This window comes from Lycium barbarum, chromosome 1 (genome assembly GCF_019175385.1).
Source record: "Lycium barbarum isolate Lr01 chromosome 1, ASM1917538v2, whole genome shotgun sequence".
Classification (NCBI taxonomy): domain Eukaryota; kingdom Viridiplantae; phylum Streptophyta; class Magnoliopsida; order Solanales; family Solanaceae; genus Lycium; species Lycium barbarum.
Genome location: NC_083337.1, coordinates 88,186,715 through 88,210,463, shown reverse-complemented (window position 1 = coordinate 88,210,463; position 23,749 = coordinate 88,186,715). Strand labels below are relative to the sequence as shown.

At 41.7% G+C, this 23,749-nt stretch overlaps 1 long non-coding RNA gene across 1 annotated transcript; it reads right to left on the bottom strand.

Annotated features, from left to right (window-relative positions):
• Positions 1 to 15,109: 15,109 nt before the first annotated feature.
• On the bottom strand, positions 15,110 to 22,157 carry LOC132641358 (uncharacterized). Its single transcript, XR_009582833.1, has 3 exons — positions 21,764 to 22,157; positions 21,266 to 21,341; positions 15,110 to 15,434 (listed from the first exon to the last, which is right to left on the bottom strand). It is a non-coding gene; the product is annotated as an uncharacterized LOC132641358 (long non-coding RNA).
• Positions 22,158 to 23,749: the final 1,592 nt, after the last annotated feature.

Here is a 23,749-nt window from a genome sequence, read left to right as displayed (position 1 = left end):
TGCCACTGAGTTCAACCAAAACTCGCATTTGGAAAACTTCGCGAATAACTCTCGGGTTCGAAGAACTCCAAGGACAATACGCAAGTGATCCGCATGTTTTGCCTCGGATCTAGAATACACTAGGATATCATCGATGAATACAACCACGAATAGATCCAGAAAAGGCCTGAATACATTGTTCATTAAGTCCATAAACACTGCCGGTGCATTAGTTATCCCAAACGACATCACTCGGAACTCAAAATGACCGTATCTTGTTCTGAAAGCTGTCTTAGGGATATCTTTCTCCCTAACTCTTACTTGGTGATACCCGGACCACAAATCAATCTTTGAAAACCATTTGGCACCTTGCAATTGATCAAATAAATCATCAATCCTCGGGAGGGGATACTTGTTCTTAATCGTCACTTTATTCAATTGCCGATAATCAATGCACATTCTCAAGGAGCCATCCTTCTTCTGGACGAACAATACGGGTGCTCCCCACGGGGATGAACTAGGCCTAATGAAGCCTTTTTCAAGCAAGTCTTTTAATTGCTCCTTCAACTCTTTCAACTCTGTGTGTGCCATCCTATAGGGAGGAATAGATATGGGATTAGTGGCTGGCAACACATCAATCGCAAAATCGATCTCTCGCTCGGGAGGAAGGCCTGAAAGCTCTTCCGGGAACACATCCGAAAATTCGTTCACTACCGGAACTGACTGAAGAGTCGGAGACTCAGCTTCTACGTCTTGAACTCGTACTAGGTGATAAATGCACCCTTTCGTGATTGTCTTCCTTGCCTTTAGATAGGAAATAAACCTACCTTTTGGTGATGCCGAATTTCCTTTCCATTCTAAGACTAGTTCTCCCGGAAACTGGAAGCGAACCATTTTCATTCTACAATCAACATTGGCATAACAGGAAGCCAACCAATCCATGCCCATAATAACGTCAAAATCTACCATTTCTAGCTCATGCAAATCAATCATGGTACGCCGATCACAAATCACAATCACACAATTCCTATATACTCGGCTAGCTATTACCGAGTCACCCACGGGTGTAGACACCTCAAAAGGTTTGATAGACTCCGGCTTAATTATAAATCGACCCGCAATATATGGAGTAACATATGATAATGTGGAGCCCGGATCAATCAAAGCATATACATCATGAGAGAATACCGATAATATACCTGTGACCACATCAGGAGAAGACTCAAGATCTTGGCGTCCAGCCAAAGCATAAATACGGTGCTGAGGACCGCTAGTACTGGGAGCTCTGCCTCTACCTCTACCATGGCCGACTGGCGCATGTGAACCTGGCCCCGTAGGGCGTACAGATGCCGAAGATCCGGCTACCGACCCTGATGGATGGGTCCTACCTCTACCATGTACTGAGGGGCAATCACGCATAATATGGCCTGGCCGACCACATGAATAGCAAGCATCTGAACCTGATCGGCACTGACCCCAATGCAACTTTCCACACTGAGAACATCGTGGTATGGGTGGCCTTGGCTGGCCTGAATCACCTCTAAACTGAGACCCCGAATAACCCTGACTCGGCTCGGAATGAGTAGATCTGTTAAATCTCTGCCCCGTGAATTGTGGAGGTGTACTGGTCATAGAATAGCCTGAATGGCTGGGAAACTGCTGTCTGTGTCCGCCCCTGGACTCGCTCCTCGAACCCGAAGGTCTGGCCCTCTTGTTATGGCCCCTATCCTGCTCACGTTCATTTCTCCGCTGCTGTAGGTGTTCCTCTAATTCCTGAGCATGTGCCTGAATGCGTGCAATATCCATGCCATCCTGAAGGGACGCAGTTAAGCATTTATCCATTAAGTGTGGCCCTAGGCCTTTCACAAACCGGTGCACCCGATCGGCCATATCCGCTACCATGGCCGAAGCATACCTAGCCAAGGAATTGAAGCGGAGACTATACTCTGTAGCACTCATGCTACCTTGCCTTAGATTCAAGAATTTATCGGCCCTAGCTCGCCGAACTTCCGGAGGCATATAGTGACGGAGAAAAGCATCGACAAACTCTTGCCATACCGGTGGAGGTGCATTGGCTCCCCGCGAAGCCATCCATACTGTATACCACTGGATCGAGATATCTCTCAATCTATAGGACGCTAGCTCTACCGACTCAGTGTCTGAAGCATGTATCAACCGGAGCGTCCTTAGCATACCATCAATAAAGTCCTGGGGATCCTCCTCCGGTTTCGACCCAAAGAATTTCGGAGGTTTCAAAGCAATGAAGTCACGGGCCCTTGCACTAACAGCCCTATAACCTTGCCCTGCGCTTGGTCTCTGAGTCTGGGCCGCAACCAACTGAGTCAACAAATTAATGGCCTCTCTCACGTCTTGGCCCGAAGCGTTCGGTGGAGGAGCTGGAGCTGGGGCTAAGGCTCCCACGTGCTCCTCGGTAATAGGCACTGTCTGGGAGGACTGAGATTGAGCTGTACTCTGGGACTCATCTTCCTCTAATACCGGTGGCGGTGCTCTTTCAGCCCGCTTTTCTGCCACCGTCTTGCCCTTTTGGGCTGCTGTAGCCTTTTTCTTTTTAGGCATCTCTGAAATACACAACACACGATTTAGGAAAAAGAATTTCTTACATCATAGCTCTATCGCACGATTCTTATGAAAAAAAAAGAAGGTCATATATTCCTAAAATGTCTGCAGCTTCTCGTTTATAAGTGTGGCGCGCAACACACCCATAACCAAGACTCTTCTAGACACGGCTTGTAGACACATCCTAGGACTGAACTGCTCTGATACCACTTTTGTCACGAGCCGGCTAGGGGGCCGCGACGAGTACCCGGTGCTACCCCACCCGAGCACCCCCTTATCGTACATAACATAACATCTAGGTGAACCATAAGTCAATTCGTGCTTTTCTTATCATTAATCATATTGATCCCATTAGACGACCATCATCATTTAACATATCATAGGCATCTGTGCCACATCATAAGTACAAGGCCGACGTGGCTAACAAAAGACATACAAAACATGGGCCGACATGGCCGAACATCTCTACCCATATACACATGACTACGAGCCTCTAAAAGTATGACATATCGTATGAGCGGGACTGGACCCCGCTATGCCCATAGTTATGGCTCCGAAAGAAATGGAGCTCTGCTATGCAATCTCTGAACAAGCAGCTATGGATCAAGTCTGTCTCCCTGTGCACCTGCGGGTATGACGCAGCGTCCCCAAACAAAAGGACGTCAGTACGAAAAATGTACTGAGTATGTAAAGCATGATCAACATCAATATAGAAGCATAATAGATATCATATGAAATAGCATAGGAGGGGAGACAGTAATATCATCATCATAGTACTTACCTGCCTTTCGTAGGACTTTCCATTTTTCATACGTATTAGTACACCTACGTCATCATCCGTATCCCATAATAGTACTCGTACCATACTTGTGCTCATATTCATATACATGTCCTTATTCGTATTCTTATACATAGTCTTTTCACATTCATATTCATATTATATACATAGCCATACACTTATATACATACATAGCGTGCCCGACCATAAGGGTCGGTGTTTCATACGTACTTAGCCAACCAAGGCTCAATGTTATTTCTACCTGGCCCTTCCAAGGCTTCAGGGTTATCCATACCATCTGCAGACGTGCGCGCGCGTTTCGTAATCGTATACATACTTCATACATATTCATATACATATATTCTACCCGGCGTTATAAGATCGGGGTTCATTATAGCCCTTCATAGGCACATATAAGTATAATAGCCCGTAGGCACCTTTTGCATCATTTTTGATATCATTATCATTACTATCCTCATCGTTATCGTTACATCTACATTATGGACTTACTCGTCATACGAGGAACATAGTATAATCATAGTACATATCAAGGGTCGTGAGCTTATGAGCTCGGAATGTCAACCATGTGAAGACAACATACTCATATAGAGGAATTAGGAATTTGGCCAAGAACCATGCCTTATGAAAGAAGGGTTAGCCTTACATACCTTTCCGTCGAACTATTCTACACTTGCACGTTCCCTTCCAACGCTAGCGTTTATACCTTCATTAATATCATAACAATGGCCATTAGTCATTCACATTATCCACATTATCTAGATTCCTCAATTTGCCTCTAATTCACCCACATTCATGGTCATAACACCCATCTTCGTCCGTTCGTCTAAAGTGTTTAGTTCATGATCTTAATACCATTTATAACACATTCGTATCACAACACAACAACATTCATAACTCAATTCAAACTATTTCTCAAAATGTCACTATTCATCATTCATGACCTAGTTGACCACATTTTCTACAATCCATGTATTTTAATTCTCCAATACCTTAAACATCTTGTAAAAATCATGAATCTTACCTTAGAAGTTGTAGGAAAAAGCTTTGGTTGATAATACTCTTCTTTGAGCAAAACCCTAGTTTTTCTCCATTTGGATTTCTTGACTTGGATGATCCTTGATGATTCCGTTATCCTTGATTCACTTGTCTTAATGTTATTGATGGCTTATAATCCTTGAAAACTCATATAATAAATGTAGAGAGAAATTTTAGAGAGAAGTGGTGTAATGTTGTAATGAAATAAAATAAGTCTTGATCATCATATTTAATGAATTGGAAAATCTGTGCTGGGTGAACAGTGGTCGTCCATGGAGATTTACGGACCGTATTCCACTATACGGCTCATCCTCCATGGGCGTATTTAGCCATTTCCAGAACCAGAAGCTGGGCTGCCTTCATGGTGGTTTACGACCATGGTTTACGGGCCGTAAATCACTTTACGGTCCGTCCACCAGGTCGTATTTAACCATTTCCTCGGCTTGCAGAAAGTTGAAGTTTGGCATGCCAGTTTACGACCTGGCAGCTTACGGACCGTATACCAGTTTACGGTTCGTATTTGCACTTTACGACCACTGGCAGAAAGCTAAAGCTTTTGCATGGCAGTTTACGGACCGTATTGCACTTTACGGTCCGTATTTTGAAATATACGACCACTGGGCAGTTTTGCCAACTTTCAATTTTTCTCATTTCTCGACTTTTCATTCTAATCATCCACATCCCTTTACATACATTTCCCATGAAACATTATACAGTCGCACTCCTCGCACCCATCATTAGTTCATTTACTTGCGTACCAACGGGAAATTTTCCGAGGTGTAACACAAATGAATGGCACTTTGGCTATCACAATATAGCACACTTCCCTCGTGGTCCTGATCCAATTCCCGCAGAAAAGATTGTAGCCACATCATTTCCTTTGTGGCCTCCGTCACAGCAACGTACTCAGGCTCACAACTAGAGAGAGCTACTATCTTTTGCAACTTGGAAACCCAAGAGATTGCAGTACCTCGGAAGGTGTAAACATACCCGGATGTTCTCTTTCTGCTCAACATCACCACCATTGTCAGCATCAACATACCCTTGCAATCCTGTTTTTGATTTTTGGAAATACAGAGCTGAGCTCGAGCTGCCTTTCTGATATCTGAATATCCACTTCACAGCCTCCCAGTGTTGCTTTCCCGGATTCCTCATAAATCGGCTGACAACTCCCACTGCATGTGCAATGTCTGGCCTTGTACATATCATTGCATACATAAGACTACCGATTGCAGATGCATAAGGTATCTTGTCCATCTGCTTCTTCTCATCCTCGGTTGTCGGCGACTGATCCTTTGACAACCGAAAGTGTCCAGCCAAGGGAGTGCTGACTGGCTTGGCATCATGCATGTTGAACCTTTTGATAACTTTCCTCACATATTGTTCTTGTGAGAGTTTGATGCCCTCCTTGCTTCGATCGATTCTCATCCCAAGGATTTGCTTTGCAGCTCCTAAATCCTTCATTCCAAACTCTTCCGATAACCCTTTTTTCAACCGATCAATCTCCTGTAGGTTTGCTCCTACGATTAGCATGTCGTCGACATAGAGTAGCAGTATCATGTACGAGTCTTCAAATTTCTTGAAGTAACAACAGTGATCTGCCTCGCACCTTGAAAAATCAGCTTTCTTCATAAAGCTGTCAAACTTTAAATACCACTGTCTTGGAGCCTGTTTTTGTCCGTACAGACTCTTTTGAAGTTTGCACACCAGATTCTCCTTTCCTTTGACTTTGAATCCCTCCGGCTGTCGCATGTAGATTTCCTCGTCTAGATCCCCGTGAAGAAATGCAGTTTTCACGTCCATCTGTTGCAGATGTAGATTTTCCTTTGCTACCAGTCCAAGAACAGTTCTGATAGTCACCATCTTGACTACGGGAGAGAAGATCTCCGTATAGTCGATGCCTTCTTTCTGTTGAAATCCCTTTGCAACCAGCCTTGCTTTATAACGCTTGCTTCCATTGGGTTATTCCTTTATCCGATAAACTCATTTGTTTTGCAATGCCCTCTTATCCTTTGGCAACTCGGCTAATTCCCATGTATGATTTGCCGATAGTGAATCCATCTCATCTTTCATTGCCAGCTTCCACTTGGTCGATTCATCGACTTGCATTGCTTCTTCATAACATTCCGGCTCCCCTCTATCAGTGAGTAGAATGTAGTTGAGGGATGGAGAGTACCTGTGAATCGGCTTCCTGATCCAGGATGATCTACGTAGTTCTGGGATTGGCGTCTGCTTATTTGTTTCAGAATCGGCACTTTCATCAGCACCTTCTTGGATTGTTTGTTCCTCTGCCTCGGTTGTACCTGGCTGCGGCTCAAGTGTCAGGAAGTCCCTCAAATTGTTGGCTCATTCTTTCGGCTATTCCATTTTGTTGCGGCGTTCCAGGAATAGTCTTCATCATCTTGATCCCATTATCAGCACAGTACCGTTTGAAATCACCATCGGTGTATTCTCCACCGTTGTCGAACCTCAAACACTTCAACTTGAGGTTTGTTTCATTCTCGACCATGGCTTTCCATCTTTTGAATACACTAAACACATCGGATTTATTTTTCATAAAATAAACCCATACCTTCCTAGTTGAATCATCAATGAAGGTCATGTAGTAGTGTGATCCTCCAAGAGAGGGGACAGTGGTAGGTCCCCACACGTCTGTGTGCACCAATTCCAGCTTCTCGACCTTCAACTCCCTGCCTGCATTTGAGAAGCTTACTCGCTTTTATTTTCTGAGAATGCAGCTCTCACACATATGAAGGTCCACCATCTTCAGCTCCGGAATTAAGCCATTTGTCACCAACAGCTTCATCCCCTTCTGGCTGATATGCCCCAACCGACAATGCCACAAATCTGTCTTCTTTGTGTTGTCAACCACAGCAATAGTGTCACGACAGCTCATCGTCATATAGAGAGTGCCAATCTTCTTTCCTCGGCCAACTACCATAGCACCTTTCGTCACCTTCTAAGACCCATTACCAAAGTTGAGATCATATCCCTCATCATCAAGCTGACCTACTGAGATCAGGTTTCGCATCAGCTTTGGAACATGTCTAACTTTTGTAATCTTCCACGAGGATCCATTTGACATCTTCAAATTAATGTCTCCCGTGACAACAACGTCTAGCGGCTCTCCATCGGCTACATAGACTTTGCCGAGATTCCCAGCCACGTAGTTTGTCATTATATCATGATGTGGGGTGGTATGAAAGGACGCTCCTGAGTCAAGCACCCAAGAGTCTATTGGGCTGTCAACCGATAGCAACAACGCATCGCCAATGTCTTCCGTAGCAGCGTTGATTCCAGCCCCCTTGTTGTCCTTCTTCTTTGGTGCCCTGCAGTTCTTCTTGAGGTGACCTGGTTTTCCACAGTTCCAAAACTCAAGTGTTCGTCCTGGTCTGGATTGAACCCTGCCATTCCTTGACTTCGATCTGCCCCTATTTCGGTTGTAGTTTCTGTCATAATTTCTGCTTTTGTTTTCAACATTAAAAACAGAACTCGTCGATGCCTCTCCAGAATCTATCCTGCGCACTTCCTCAGCAAGGATATGATCCCTAGCATCGTTGAACTTTAGTTTGTTACTGCCGACAGAATTACTAACCGCTGCTCTCATTAGCTCCCAGCTATTTGGTAGGGATGCCAACAAAATTAGAGCTTGCACTGCATCATCGAAATCAATTTTTACCGATGACAAATGATTTATAATGGTATTGAATTCATTTACGTGTGCAGCAACATGAGCATTTTCCATCATCTTTAGATGAAATAGTTTCTTCATGAGAAATACCTTATTATTTGTCGAAGGTTCCTCATATATGTCAGACAAGACCTTCATCATATCTGCGGTGGTCTTCTCCTTTGCCACGTTGTGAGGAACGTTCTTTGACAGCTTCAGCCGAATGACTCCCAGAACTTGTCTATCGAGGAGATCCCAATCTGCTTGTTTCATCTCCTCTGGTTTCGGACTCAGAGGTCCATGAAGCCTTCTGCCATATAAATAATCTTCAATTTGCATTCTCCAGAACGCAAAATTTGTACCATGGAATTTACCGATGCCGTGCGTCGTACCATCTTCGCGTCCCATCGTTTCTAAATCACAACACAACCTATTGCTTTGATACCAGTTGTTAGGATTTTGAATCCCAAATCCAGTTGTTAGGATTTGAATCCCAAATCCGACCTTTGTAAGAAGGTTCCCAGGAAAGATTGGAGGGTCACAGTTGGACCACTTAAATACCAACCTCCTTAGACAGAACCTACTTACGCCGTGATGTAAGCGAAGAATAAATAGCACATACAGATTTATAGTGGTTCACCCTCAATGTGAGAGTTACGTCCACGTTGCTGCTGCAGATCTTATTAAAGAAGAAATATTACAAGTGTTTACAGCACTCAACCTCACAACCCCAATCTCAATTACACTCAAGAATTTTTACTAAAAATTCTCTCAAAGACCTTCTCTTACTTAGGCCTTTCACTAAGAGTATTTCTCTTAGATTTTTCTCTCTTTGGGATGTGTTCTCTTCTTCAATTTTTGGTGTGTATTTAGCAAATGAGAAAGCTTCCCTATTTATAGGTATGAGATGAACCTATTGAAGTCATTAGTGACTCAAGCAAGCACTTGACAATTTTCCAAAGACAAGGAAGATGTTTTCTTCCTTAAAACAAGGGAACTGTTTTCTTCCTCAAAACAAGGGGATGGACCCAACAAATCATGGGTTGGATAATTCTGCTCATGTTTCCATAATTGCCTTGAAGCATACGCAATCACCTTACCATGTTGCATCTATACACAGCCTAGCCCAACACCTGAAGCATCGCAATAAACAAAATATCCTTCCAATCCCTCTGGAAGTGTCAAGACTGGGGCGGAAGTCAATCTACTTTTCAACTCTTGGAAGCTACGCTCACAAGCATCTGTCCGTTGAAACTTTGCCGATTTCTGGGTCAACTTTGTGAGTGGTGCAGAAATAGAAGAAAAACCTTCAACAAATCTCCGGTAATAACCTGCTAAGCCCAGAAAGCTACGAACCTCCGTAGGAGTTGTGGGCCTTGGCCAAGTCTTCACGGCCTCAATCTTTTGACTATCCACTCGAATACCATTGACTGCCACAGTATGCCCCAGAAATGCTACTGAGTTCAACCAAAACTCGCATTTGGAAAACTTTGCGAACAACTCTCGAGTTCGAAGGACTCCGAGGACAGTACACAAATGATTCGCATGTTCTGCCTCGGATCTAGAATATACCAAGATGTCGTCGATAAATACGATCACAAATAAATCCAGAAAAGGCCTGAGCACATTGTTCATCAGATCCATAAATGCCGCCGGCGCATTAGTTAGCCCAAATGACATCACCCGGAACTCAAATGACCATATCTTGCTCTAAAGGATGTCTTAGGGATATCTTTCTCCCTAACTCTCACTTGATGATACCCGGACATCAAATTAATCTTTGAAAACCATTTAGCACCTTGCAATTAATCAAATAAGTCATCAATCCTCAGAAGAGGATACTTGTTCTTAATTGTCACCTTATTCAATTGCCGGTAATCAATGCACATTCTCAAGGAGCCATCTTTCTTTCGGACAAACAATACGGGTGCTCCCCACGGGGATGAACTAGGCCTAATAAAGCCTTTCTCAAGCAAGTCGTTCAATTGCTCCTTCAACTCCCTGAATTCTGCGGGAGCCATTCTATAAGGAGGAATAGATATGGGCTTGGTGCCCGACAAAACATCAATTACGAAATCAATCTCCCGCTCGGGAGGAAGGCCTGGAAGCTCTTCCGGGAACACATCCGGAAATTCATTTACTACAGGAACTGTCTGAAGAGTCGGCGATTCAGCTTCTACATCTTGAACACGAACTAGATGATAGATACATCCTTTCATGATCATTTTCCTTTCCTTTAGATAGGAAATAAACCTACCATTTGGTGACGCCGTATTCCCTTTCCATTCTAAGACTGGTTCTCCCGGAAATTGGAAATGGACCATCTTCATTCTACAATCAACATTGGCATAGCAAGAGGCCAACCAATCCATGCCCATACTGACATCAAAGTCTACCATCTTTAGCTCATGCAAATCAACTATAGTACGACGGTCACAAATCAAAACTATGCAATTTCTATATACTCGGCTAGCTATTACCGATTCACCAACGGGTGTAGACACCTCAAAAGGTTTGATCGACTCTGGTTCGATCCTAAATCGATCCGCAATATATGGAGTAACATATGACAATGTTTAACCTGGATCAATCAAAGCATAGACATCATGAGAGAATACCGATAATATACCTGTGACCACGTCAGGAGAAGACTCGAGATCTTGGCGTCCAACCAAAGCATAAACACAGTGCTTAGGACCGCTAGAACTAGGAACTCTCCCTCTGCCTATACCATGGCCGACTGGCCCATGTGAACCTGGCACAATAGGGTGCCTGGAAGATGAAGATCCGGCTACTGACCCTGAAGGCTGGGTCCTACCTCTACCATGAATCGAAGGGCAATCACGCATAATATGGACTGGTCGACCACATGAATAACAACCCTCTGAACCCAATCGACATTGACCCCAATGCAACTTCCCACACTGGGAACATCGTGGTATGGGTGGCCTTGCCTGACCCGAATCGCCTCTAAACTGAGACCCTGAAAAAATTTGACTCGGCCTGGAACGAGTAGATCTATCAAACCTCTGGCCTGAAAACCGGGGAGGTGCACTGGTCATAGAATAGCCTGTATGCCTGGAAAACTGCTGCCTGTGCCCGCCTCTGAACTCGCTCATCGGACCCGAAGATCTGGCCCTCTTGCCCTGTACCCTATTGTTACGTCCCGTATTTTATACATTGGGACAATCCGGATTAACTATGATAAGTTAGGGCCAAGACCTTTCCGGGACTTGAAGTCGGGACTTTTGACCTTTGATTTTATTTTGAGACATAAGTTGTACATAAAATTGTTGGCATGAAACACTTAGGAAAAGTTGAGACCAAAAGTCATATATTTGGGAGTTGAAAATCTTGCAAAAAGAGGCCCTTTGGTCGTGTGGCTTTGAAAGTGGTCCCACACACTTTGTGGCCAATTTTAAATGGTCCAACACATGTGTGGGCCATGGACACATGGAGGTTTCACCTAGGAGCTTAAAAGATGACTTTTAAGTCATCTTCTAGCATTCCACACTTAGAATAAAATCAAGAAGTTGAAGAACAACAACCAACAACCTCTCGGCCAAGAACCAAGAAAAACCAAGTCCAATTTTAGCCATCCCAAAAATATTTCTTTGGAGCAAATCCACCAATTGGAGGTCCCTAAGTAACGTGGAAGTGTTGTTGGAGCGATCAGGCCATCCGTCTAGTAGATCGCAAACCCTAGCCTATTTGTGGAGTTGAAGAAGAAAGGTAAGATTTGATCTTGTTTTATGCGTTGTGAATGTTTTATGCATGTTGTAGTATGTTAATATGGATGAAATTTGTGAAATATAGTAGGTTGGAGGTGAATCGTGTTTGGTGTGTATGGTCGTGTAGATGTGTGTGTTGTGATTGGGTTGATGAATTGATTCTATGTAGCATATTTAGTTGTGTAGTGTGGAGAAAAGAATAAGAATCATCAATATATGAATATGTGTAGTGTGGCCGAATGTAGGTCATATTGCATGAAAAGAATGGGTTATGGTTGTGTTCTCGGGTTTGGGATTGTTTTAGGGAAAATTGGAGCAATTGTTGGATTGTTGGAAATATTGTGTAAATTGTTTAAAATGTCCTTGAATATTGTTGTTATGGGTGCGGGTTGGTAATTTAATGTATGAGCGGTAATGTGGCTTGAATGTAAGCCGTCGAATTGAATATTATGAATGTTGTAGAATGATGTAAAAGAGAGTTATTAACGTTATATTGCCTTTTGGATTGGTCATTGGGGTTGTTAGGTTGGTTATTGTTGTTGTGATTGTTGATTTGGCCGAGTTAAATTCTCGGGGTTGGCCTATTTATTGGGGAAATGCTGCCCAAATTTCTGTAGAATTGAGTGTTAGTTTGGAATAAATCGCCTAAGTGCCTATGTCTAATGTTTGATATCCGTTGACGTATTTGTAGACCTTAGGGAGCCCGAGGCGTAGGTTGGGATTAGCTTGAGTTGGGCTAGCTTGGAGTGCGTACGAGGTATGTAAAGCTCAAACCTTCCTTCTTTTGGCATGCCTTAGTTATAAATAGATTATGTCACGAGCCTCGAGGAAATTCTAAATTCGCAATCCGAGCACGTTATGACTCTTATATATATTTCTTGGCATTAGTATGTTTGATGTGATGAAATATGAACCCTTATGTCTTCGAAACAATTGATTTCCAAATGTTGCACAAAAAGTTTTGTTTTAAAGAATTCCGTAACTATGGACGCCGTATCTTTCACATAAAGGCTCGGATTGCTCCGATATTTTCGTAAGAGTTTGCATGGCGTACGATGAGTATGTTCTCCATAGGCGGGCCCGGCTCGGGTCGATACCCGTCCGTGGGTCCCGCGACTTTCCTTTATGTAATTCGGAAGACTTTTGAAAGAATTTGGTTTGACTATTATTTTGATTCTCAAGTATGGTCATTTTACTTATATTTGAGTCCATGATAAGGATTTTATGCATATGGTTACTCACGACTCTGCTCGTGCGTTCTGTTATATCTTTCACCGAGTCCCGGGCCGGTTCTGTTATTGTGCGCACTTTGATATACTCCGGTGTTATGTTGTGTTTATGGTTCACCGAGCCACTCACTAGAGAGTCGGGTTTCACTTATATTGGGCGTTATGTTGTGTATGGCGTTATGTTGTGTTATGATGTGAGACGGGGACACGGAGATGTGAAACCTTCTGGTGTTATGCTGTGTTATGGCGTCATCGACGGGCGGGCGACCATATTTTCTGTGCCCTATGCATGACTTATATTTTGAGAGTAAACATTTTGATATTTTGGACTTGCACTTATTTTCTGTACTTCTATTTCATTTATGCCTCAGATTTATTTCCTGTATCTTCTGCTTTGCATACTCAGTACATATTTCATACTGACCCCCTCCTTTCTTCGGGGGGGGGGGGGGGGGGGGGGGGCTGCGTTTCATGCCCGCAGGTACAGACGCACAGTTTGGTGATCCACCAGGTTTAGGACACCCTCTTCTGCTGTTTGGAGTGCTCCTATCATTCCGGAGCCTGCATTTTGTTATATATTCGTTCTTTGCATATGTACATATTTGTTCAGGGGTACGGCGGGGCCCTGTCCCGCCATATGATTCGGTTGGTCTGTTTAGAGGTCTGTAGACGTATATGTGGGTTGTGCCTACTTCTGTACAGGTGTGTTTGTATGATCCCACTCGCCATGGCAGCCTTGTCGGCGTGCATTTTTATATGTTTTGGCCGTTGTGCCATTTGATAGCCTTGTCGGCTTCTGATATATATGTATATATGGTTGTGTGATTCGGATTGGATGAGTGTGTTCGGGTGCCCAGTTCGGGCACTAGTCACGGCCTACGGGGTTGGGTCGTGACACCTATCAAGCTCGCGCTCACTGCTTTGCTGTTGCAAACTTTCTTCTAAGTTCTGAGCATGGGCCTGAATGCGTGCAATATTCATATTGTCCTGAAGGGACGCAGTCAAGCACCTATCCATCAAATGTGGCCCTAGGCCCTTTACAAAGCGGTGCACTCTGTCACCCATATCCGCTACCATGGCCGAAGCATACCTAGCCAAGGAATTGAAGCGGAGACTGTACTCTAAAGCACTCATGCTACCTTGCCTCAAATTCAAGAATTTATCGGCCCTAGCTCGCCGAACCTCTGGAGGCATATAATGTCGGAGGAAAGCATCAACGAACTCCTGCAATACCGCGGGAGGTGTATTGGCTCCCCGTGAAGCCATCCAAACCGTATACCATTGGATTGAGACATCTCTCAATCTATACGACGCTAACTCCACCGACTCGGTGTCCGAAGCATGTATCAATCGTAGCGTCCTCAACATACCATCGATAAAATCATGAGGGTCCTTCTCCGGCTTTGACCCAAAGAATTCCGGAGGGTTCAAAGTAATGAAGTCACGGGCCCTTGCACTAATTGCCCTATCACCCTGCCCTGTACTTTGCCGCTGAGTTTGGACAGCAACCAATCGAGTAAGCAAGTGTATGGCCTCTTTCACATCTTGGCCTGAAGCATCCGGTGGAGGAGCCGGAGGTGCTGGAGCTAGGGCTGAGGCTCCCTCACGCTCCTCTAACATAGGTACTGAACGGGAGGACTGAGATTGAGCCGCACTCTGAGACTCACTTTCCTCTACTATCGGTGGCGGTGCTCTTTCAGCCCTCTTTCCTGCCACCGTCTTGCCCTTTTGGGCTGCCGTAGCCTTTCTCTTTATAGGTATTTCTGAAATAGATAATACACGATTAAAGAACAAGAATTTCTCATATCATAGCTCTACCGCACGATTCTTATGAAGAAAGAAGGTCAATCATTCCTAAAATTCTCGCAGCTTCTTGTTTATAAGTGTGGCGCGCAACACACCCATAACCAAGACTCTACTAGACACGGCTCGTAGACACACCCTAGGACTGAACTGCTCTGATACCACTTTTTTCCTGACCCGTCTAGAGGGCCGCGATGAGCGCCCGGTGCTAGCCCACCCGGCGCCCCTTGGCTTACACTTACATTTACATCTAGGTGAGCCACATAATTTAACATACTTCTATTCATTCATCATGCTAGTCCCATTGGACAACAATGCCTTTATATCATAATTGGCATCTATGCCACATCAATGTACATGAGCCGACAAGGCTAACAAAATGATATACAAAATATAGGCCAACAAGGCCAGACATATATAATCATATACACGTGACTACGAGCATCTAAGGAGAGTATAACACATCACATAAGCGGGACAGGACCCCGCTATGCCCATAATTATGTACACAAAATAATAAGTACCCAAAAGCTATGGTTCCGAATGAAATGGAGCTCCGCTAGGTGGTCTTTGAGAATACCGCTATGGATCGAGTCTGTCTCCCTGTGCACCTGCGGGCATGACGCAGCGTCCACAAACAAAAGGACGTCAGTACGAAGAATGTACTGAGTATGTAAAGCATGATCAATATCAATGTAGAAGCATAATGAACATCATAAGAAATAGCACAAGATGGGAGATGGTAATATTATCGCCATGGGCACTTACTTGCCTTTCATAGAAACTTTCCATTCTAATGTGTGTTTGTGCTCATACCTCAATATCCATATCCATATTCGTATCCGTTCCATATTAGTACTCGTATTCATATACATACCCTTATTCACATTCATATTGTATACATAATCATATCACATACATAATCATATCATATACATAGCATTTACATAACATACCCGACCCCGAAGGTTCGGTGTTTCACATACCCGACCATAGCTAGGCTCGGTGGTCATACATACCTGGCCAACCAAGGCTCAGTGTTACACATACCTGGCCCTACCAAGGCTCAGTGTTATCCGTACCCAACTGCAGTGGTGTGCGCGGGTTACGTAAGCATTCATACATATACATCTATACACATACTACCCAGCCATATAGGCTCGGGGTTCATAGTAGCCATACATGGGCACACATACATACAGCTCATAAGCATCTTTACTATTTTCATCACTATCATCATCGTCATCGTTATCGTCATTGCCATTACCATTATAGTCGTCATCAATATCATTATCACTATTATCATCATTCATCACACTTATCTTTATAGGCTTACTCGTCATACGAGGAACTTAGTACAATCGTAGCATATCAAGAATCGTGAGCTTAATAGCTCGGAAGATTGAATCATTTATGAGACATCATAGACTTATGGAAGATTTTTATGTTTGGCCAAAGAACCATGCCTTATGAAAGAAGGGTTAGCCTTACATACCTTTCCGTTCAACTATTTACCACTTGCACGTTCTCCTCCGAAGCTCACGTTTCTACCTTTATTAAAGTCATACTATCATTAGAATCGATAGCTAGCATACATGACTACACTAGTGAAAATCGGACAACGTCTCCTCTATTTATACGACATTCCTCTATAGTGTATTTCAACTCTCAAACGTCAACAATACATTCACAATACTACAACAATAGTCATTATTCATCCACATTATCCATATTCTAGACTCACTTTTCAATCATCCATATCCATGGCCATAACGCACGACTATGTCCATTCACGTACATTGCTCATCTCATGTTCTCAACATCATTTATAACACATTTACATTACAATACATCAAGACTCATAACTCAATTCAAACTATTTCTCAAAATGGCATTATTCCACATTCATGACCCATTTTGCCATACCTCTCTACAATCCAAGTATTTCAACTCTTAAATACCTTAAACAACATAGAAACATCATAAATATTACCTTAGATATCGTAGGAACAAGCCTTGGTTGATAATACTCCACTTGAGCAAAACCCTAGTTTATATCCAATGAGATTTCTTGACTTGTATGATCCTTAATGGGTTTTCTTATACTTGATTCACTTAGTTTATGTTGTTGTTCACTAATAATCCTTGAATCCTTGTGTAATAAATGTAGAGAGAGGTTTTTAGAGAGAAGGGGGTGTCATGTGGAAATGAAATAATGAACTTGGTCTCTTATTAATAACCTAAAATCTGATCTTAAATGAACAGTCGTCGAAAGTGCACAGTGGTCGTAAACACAGTTTACGGTCCGTATTCCAGGTTACGGATGGTATTTCGTGGTCGTATTTAAGGATGACAGAAACAGAAAGTCAGGCTGAGGACATAGTGGTTTACGACTCAGTTTACGGGCCGTATTTCAGTTTACGGTCCGTATTCCAAGTCGTCTTTAACCATTCCAGCATTTGACATAAAGTTGAAGTATACCACTTTACGGTCCGTATTTCATTTTACGACCAACTGGCCAGAATGCAAACCTGCAACTTTTCACATTTCCAAAACCTATAATTAGTCATTGTGGAGCATAACCTACCTTTCATTGCAATTTCCTTTGAAATCTTACTTAGGGTCGTCAAACGTCGTTCCCTTCTTAGTAAAACATCATATACTCATATTCTTCGTTAGTCTATTCACTGTACGTTCACGGGGGAATTCCCGAGGTGTAACATTGATGAACGGAACATTCATGCCTATGAGTCTTATTTTTATAATGAGGGTGTCGAATTACAGTAATAAGAGTAAACTATGTTGATTTCTATGTTTACACGTATTCGTATCTCATGACAGTTTAGCACTCATGTATTCATGTCATCTAGTCTTCATGTATTTATGTCCCACGTCATGCGTCTCACGCCCAGGTAATCATGTCATGTTCGTGCGTATTTCCAGTACACATGTCATTCGTGCCTACGGATTTTCTTCCAAACCCCATGTATAGTAATCATTTAGCCAATATCTGTGTGTTAGAGCCAACTCAGTATTTATGTTAGCTACATTCAAGATTCAGTAATCATGTTATGTCACATCATGCGTATTAAGATACCGTGTGAGTTGTGTGTTGGTACTTTAGTTAGCCGGCAGGCATTTGAGAAATGTCGTAAGGGTTTGAATTATGAAGGAAGTCCTGCCATAAATTTTGTAGATTCCAGAGTTAATAGCGATTCTTAGCCACTAGTCATAAATTGAGGACAAATGTTTCATGATTCTCTTTCATGTAGGTGCTACTCAATTTCATGTTCCCCATGTATATGTTTCCATGTAATCACGTATTCAGTTCTCATGATCCGTGACCATGTTCCCACGTAACCATGTCAAGCTCTTATGTTTTATGTCATGTTTCTTTCATGTTCTTGTATTCAAGCCATGTCCAGCCATATTCTTGACCATGACCCATCATTCGAGGACGAATGATCCCAAGGGGGAGATATTGTAACACCTTGTGCATTCGGGCTAAGATTGACTCGTAAGACGGGGGTATAATGAACCCAATTTGAGTAGTGTATAAATGGTGTTTGAAATCCAATCAAGACATGAGAAGAGTCCTTGAGCAAAGTAAAGTCGGAAGCTACCCTAAGGAGCGTGTTTTCAAGTGAGTTTGCACCATATCTCAATTAAAATGAGTATACTGACAAATCTGTAAGGAATTTTGGAAAATTTCCTTCTTGAAAGTTGTAGATCTTTGAAATACCTTTCCAACGGTATATTATGGAGGACAACAGACATCTGTACAAAAAGTTATGCCCGTTTTACTAAAACTGTGTTCTGTCGATTTACGGTGGAATCTACGGGCCGTAAAACTGGTCCAGAAAGCCCAAATCACTGTAATTGAAATACGGTGGGATATAACGTCCGTAAAACTTTTACGGGACGTAAAATAGGGCGTAAAATCGGTCCGACAGCAATTTTAAAACTTCGTTTTAAGGCTTTTTCACTTCATTCTTCACACCCCCAAGCCTAGAACGACCTTCTATTCTCTCCCATCATCAAGAACACCAAGGTAAGCCTATTCTAATCATTCCAAGTCAATTCTAATACATATCCTTGTAATCTAAACAAGAAATCATCATTCCTAAACTAGGGTTTTCAAGAAAACCCATCTCAAGGTTCAAGAATTCAAGATTTTGGAAATCTTCTTCAAAGTTAAAATCTTTAATTCAAGTTTGGAGCATTACCAGGTATGTAGAGTTACTATCTACCTGTGGGAACATCATTGTTCTTCCCCACGCCTCATAATCCATAAATTATGATTCTCTACTAAAACTAGGGTTTCTACACCATGTTCATGACAACCCTAGGTCCATGTCCATGAATAGATTTTGTATTAATTGCTATCATTCTATTATTGTGTTCTTAATAACTCCATATGATTATTCAGAATCAATCCGTAATCCATGAAAACCCATATCTTGTATGCTATGGGTTCTTGCATGCATGTTTTTAACTAAGAATGATTATTTCATGAATATCCTACATGTCTACAAGTTTTCATGCAACTATATTATATAATTAATTTCATGCCATGATACAAGATACATACATGCTAAGTACAAGCTATTTCATGAAACCATGTTTACAAGTTATTTCGTAAAATCATAATTACAAGTCATGTTTACAAGTTAATTCACGAAAATCATGTGCTTCTTAGCCAATTATATCATGTTCATGTTTTTGGGAGTTGCACGAATTACCGAGAAGGTTCAGATAGCCTGAAACTACGTAGCCACAGTAGGACAAGGATCGCTTCGCCCAGTTAGGACGATTCCTTAATTTTACACTGAATAGATCCATCAGGCACGTTACCACCTTATACCGTGACAAGGTAAGGGGGCTCTGCTAGTCCGGCGAGGTACCAGACTCCACGTACCCACCTGGTGATATTATATTGTCGGTTATGAAATGCTCTCCCTACCTACAATGTTTTACTCATGCTTTATATTATATATGTATTCATGTTCATGCTCATAACCAGGTTTCAGTTTCACGTTCAGTTCTTATCTTTATTACTTTATGTCCCATGTTATTTCATTCAGTTACTTTACATACCAGTACATTCAATGTGCTGACGTCCCCTTCCTATTGCCCGGGGGCCTACATTTCATGATGCAGGTACTGATTTACAGGAAGACACATCTGCTCTGTAGGATAGCATTAGGATCAACTTATTGGTGAGCCCCATCTCCTTCGGGGTTTGGTCAACTTTTTGTTTTATGGTTAGTTATACATCTAAGGTATGGTGGGGGCCTTGTCCCAGTAAGTATGTGTTCCAATCAGACTCATGGTAGAGGTTTCATAGACTAGACACGTCAGTTATGTTATGTCAGACTTTCGGAGTCGTATAGCCATTTTAGCTCATTCATGTTATTTCTGTACTGATGTTTAAACAAGTATTTTTATTAAGTATTATGACTTATTACGTTTTATAAAGGCTCATCATGCATTCACGTTATATTCCTCTCATGTTATGCCTCATGATGATTCAGTAAGTCATGTGGTTCGCTCGGTCACATGCAGTAAGGCACCGAGTGCCGTGTTTCGCCCAGGCCATGGTTCGGGGCGTGACAGAACACAACTAGCACCACATAATAGAGGAACCGAGTATATCGTTTAATTCACCAAAGTATGTAATGAATCACATTACTTTAAAACATGGTTAGGATTTTTATATAGAAAAAAAACATGTCTGAGGGTCATAGTCTTCCACAATTCTGAGGTTCATAGCTCTAAATCTCATAATCATATGTGATGTATACACTCGGGATGCCATCCACGAGGCTTGACGTACTCTCCCAGCCAGATGGGCTATGGTACACCGAGGTACAGAACCCACGGGTCCGGTCATCCTCTCGACCGGATGAGCAATGATACACCGGGGTGTAGAACCCACGAGCCCGGTCATCCCCTTGACAGGATGAGCAATGATACACCGGAGTGTAGAACCCACAGGATCGGTCATCCCCTCGACCGGATGAGCAAATCAATGTCAAAAGTTTTGTAAAAAATCTTGTTTGTTTTCATTTTCTCAAGTCATGGACTTTGGCCGAATCCCTTTCACTAAATCAAGAATACAAATTCACTTGTATAATGCAAATCAAGAGAGCGACTAAACGGATCCATCAAAAAAGTATGATATGAATTTCTAATCAATAAGTCACAAGAAATCAAGTACATCATATAGTGCATCGCACAACCACCCCAAGGATCGTGTAGAAAGCTTTAAATATTTTTATAACTTTCAAACTCAGCTGTTTATGCATATTATCACCTTAATTCCAACCAAGGAGTAAACCATGCAAGCTTGTCCCGCACGCGCATGTGAGCTCATTAACATTATTGTTCAAATTCCAAATAAATTTGAAAGCACATAAGTAACTAAAAGGGCTCGGCATACCTCAAAGTCACCTTACTTCACCAACTGTTAGCTCCAAATGTTAAAGAATGAGTCAGTCGATCCAAACAACTTCAATCTACATAGATGAACTCATATCCGTCAACAGGTCTCACAACAATATTAGTTTAACCAACTAAGTCCTCCAACACTTACACAAAATTCTCAAAGTTTTAAGAAAAACATCTATGTTCTTCCATTGAAGGCCGCCGATTCTCGATTTTTAACTCCAATTCATTCATTATATGTGTTGTGAGTCTAGTCGCTTCATTAGAAGCCCCAAACAACATCGTTCATACAAACCCGATACTGTTCATCTTGTCTAACCTCAAGAACCCTAACTTTGAAATCTCAAGTTTCATGGGTTTGTGTATCACTTCATTCAAATGGTGTTTCTCACACAAAATCATCTTCTAAACTCAATACTTCATCTTAAACTTTAAATACAACTACCCATATCTCAACTAATAATAGAAATTATAAACAGAGAATATGGGTTACCTTTGATAACTAGTGGAGTTTCATAATTTTCTAGTTGTAGAATACTTGAGCTATTGATCTCTTCGAAGCTTGGAAAGGAGCAGCTTTTTCCCTCTCCCAAATTGCCAAATTTCAAGTTGTTATTGCTACCAACACTACCAAATACTTTAGCTTTTAGTTTTCCTTTTGTTGCTGCTGTTGCAAACTATAGTTGCCCAAAAGTATTTCCAAAACTCCCCTGCTAATTATGTTGAGATAATGAGCTAAGACCAGCCATGGTAGCTGCGTGTTTACCTCCTGCCCAGTGAACAAGAAGGGCTAATTGGTATCACATTTGCAAGGAAACTTTATGAGACCTTTTCCTTATCCTTAGCTGTCACTTGTACTTTCTTTATCTAATGGTATTTGAGACCCACTCCAAGCTATTATTTGAATCCCAATTGGATTGACTTCATTTATCCCTGAAGCATTTATTCTAATATCTTCTTAGGTCTCTGTCTTTCACTTGCCAATTACAGTCTCAACTTTGCTCCTCGGGTCAATTCAACTCTTAATTCGTTATATCACAATTTCATTTTCTATTCCTATACTCCAATCAAATAAATGAATATATTTTACTAAAATAAGAATATTCACGATTAAGAAATAACTCAAAAATTCCATTACATCCAACTTGCGATAATTAAATCGAGTCACTCAAGCATTAACATACCTTTAAGTCAACGAAATTTGATGGGACGCTACAATGATTACCTAAAATAATAATAATTAATAGTCATGTTAACAATATATCAATAAAAATGTTGTGATGACTTGTTATTGATTATACAGTAACTTTAGTGTGCACGTTATTATGAACAACCTACTGATTAATCATAAAACATGACCTTATAATAGTTTTTTAAATGAATAAACAATATTTTAATAAAAATGTACCATTCTAAAGTATAAAAATTGTATTACACCTCGCACTTTCAGAGCATGAGCACGCCACGTATTTCATCGTACTAATGGAGTACCAGAGACGTCTCATGAAGTTTTGAAAGGTACAAGCCATGGGAAGTACGTAACAATGAAGTAAAGGATGAATTTACGATCTCGTAAGTCATAACCGAAAAGGACAACATTGGAACCAAAGGACATGACCATTATCAAGTATGATTAATGATATATATCATGCATGGAGAGTTTCGGAAGATTCCAGGATCAAGCAAATCGAAGAAAATAAGTTTGTCGAAAATTTGGAAAAAGTTGGCAAAATTTTGGACAGAAATTTTGGGTCAACTTTAGAGGGGTATGTCTCCTAGTATATCAGGAGTTTTGAAGTGAAACAAAAGCCTAAATTGAAGTTCAGGAAGTCTAGTTTCTAACGCAACAAACCGTTCGTCAAAACGGCATCGGAGTAGGGTGTTATGGGCATTTCAAGATAAGCCTCCAAGCTGCCAAATGGCTCCCCGTGGGCCTCACTTGGAAAGTCGGTGGAACTAACTCTCAAGGGGTATAAATACCCTATTATTCTACTTTTTTCATCATTTACATTTCTTTTAAGTTCTAGACACATCCATACACTTCTCTTAAACACTTATAGCCCCTTAAATCAAGAATTCAACAAGATTACACCAAACTAGTCCATGAAAAGTGATTGTGATTGTTTCTACTTGATGTTGTGGTGAGTTTGGTCTTGATGAAAGTTGGTGTGGCTAGAGTTCTTCAGGTATTAGGTATGTTCTTCATCCTATCTCTTATGTTGAGTTGATTTGAAGGTTTAGCAAGTCTTAAATATGAAACTAGTTATGGAGGAAAGGTCATAAAGTGTTGTGTTGTAGTTGTTGAGTTTATGGACTGTTTTGAGCTTGTTGTGGCTATGTTGTTGGGCCAATTTCCATGTATGTGGATGGTATCTAATGTTGTTGGTGTTTTGATGATATTATGCTCCTTGTTTGGGAATAAAGGAAGTGTATATCGTTATTGTATGTTGATAAACATATTGTGGGATATTTTATGGAA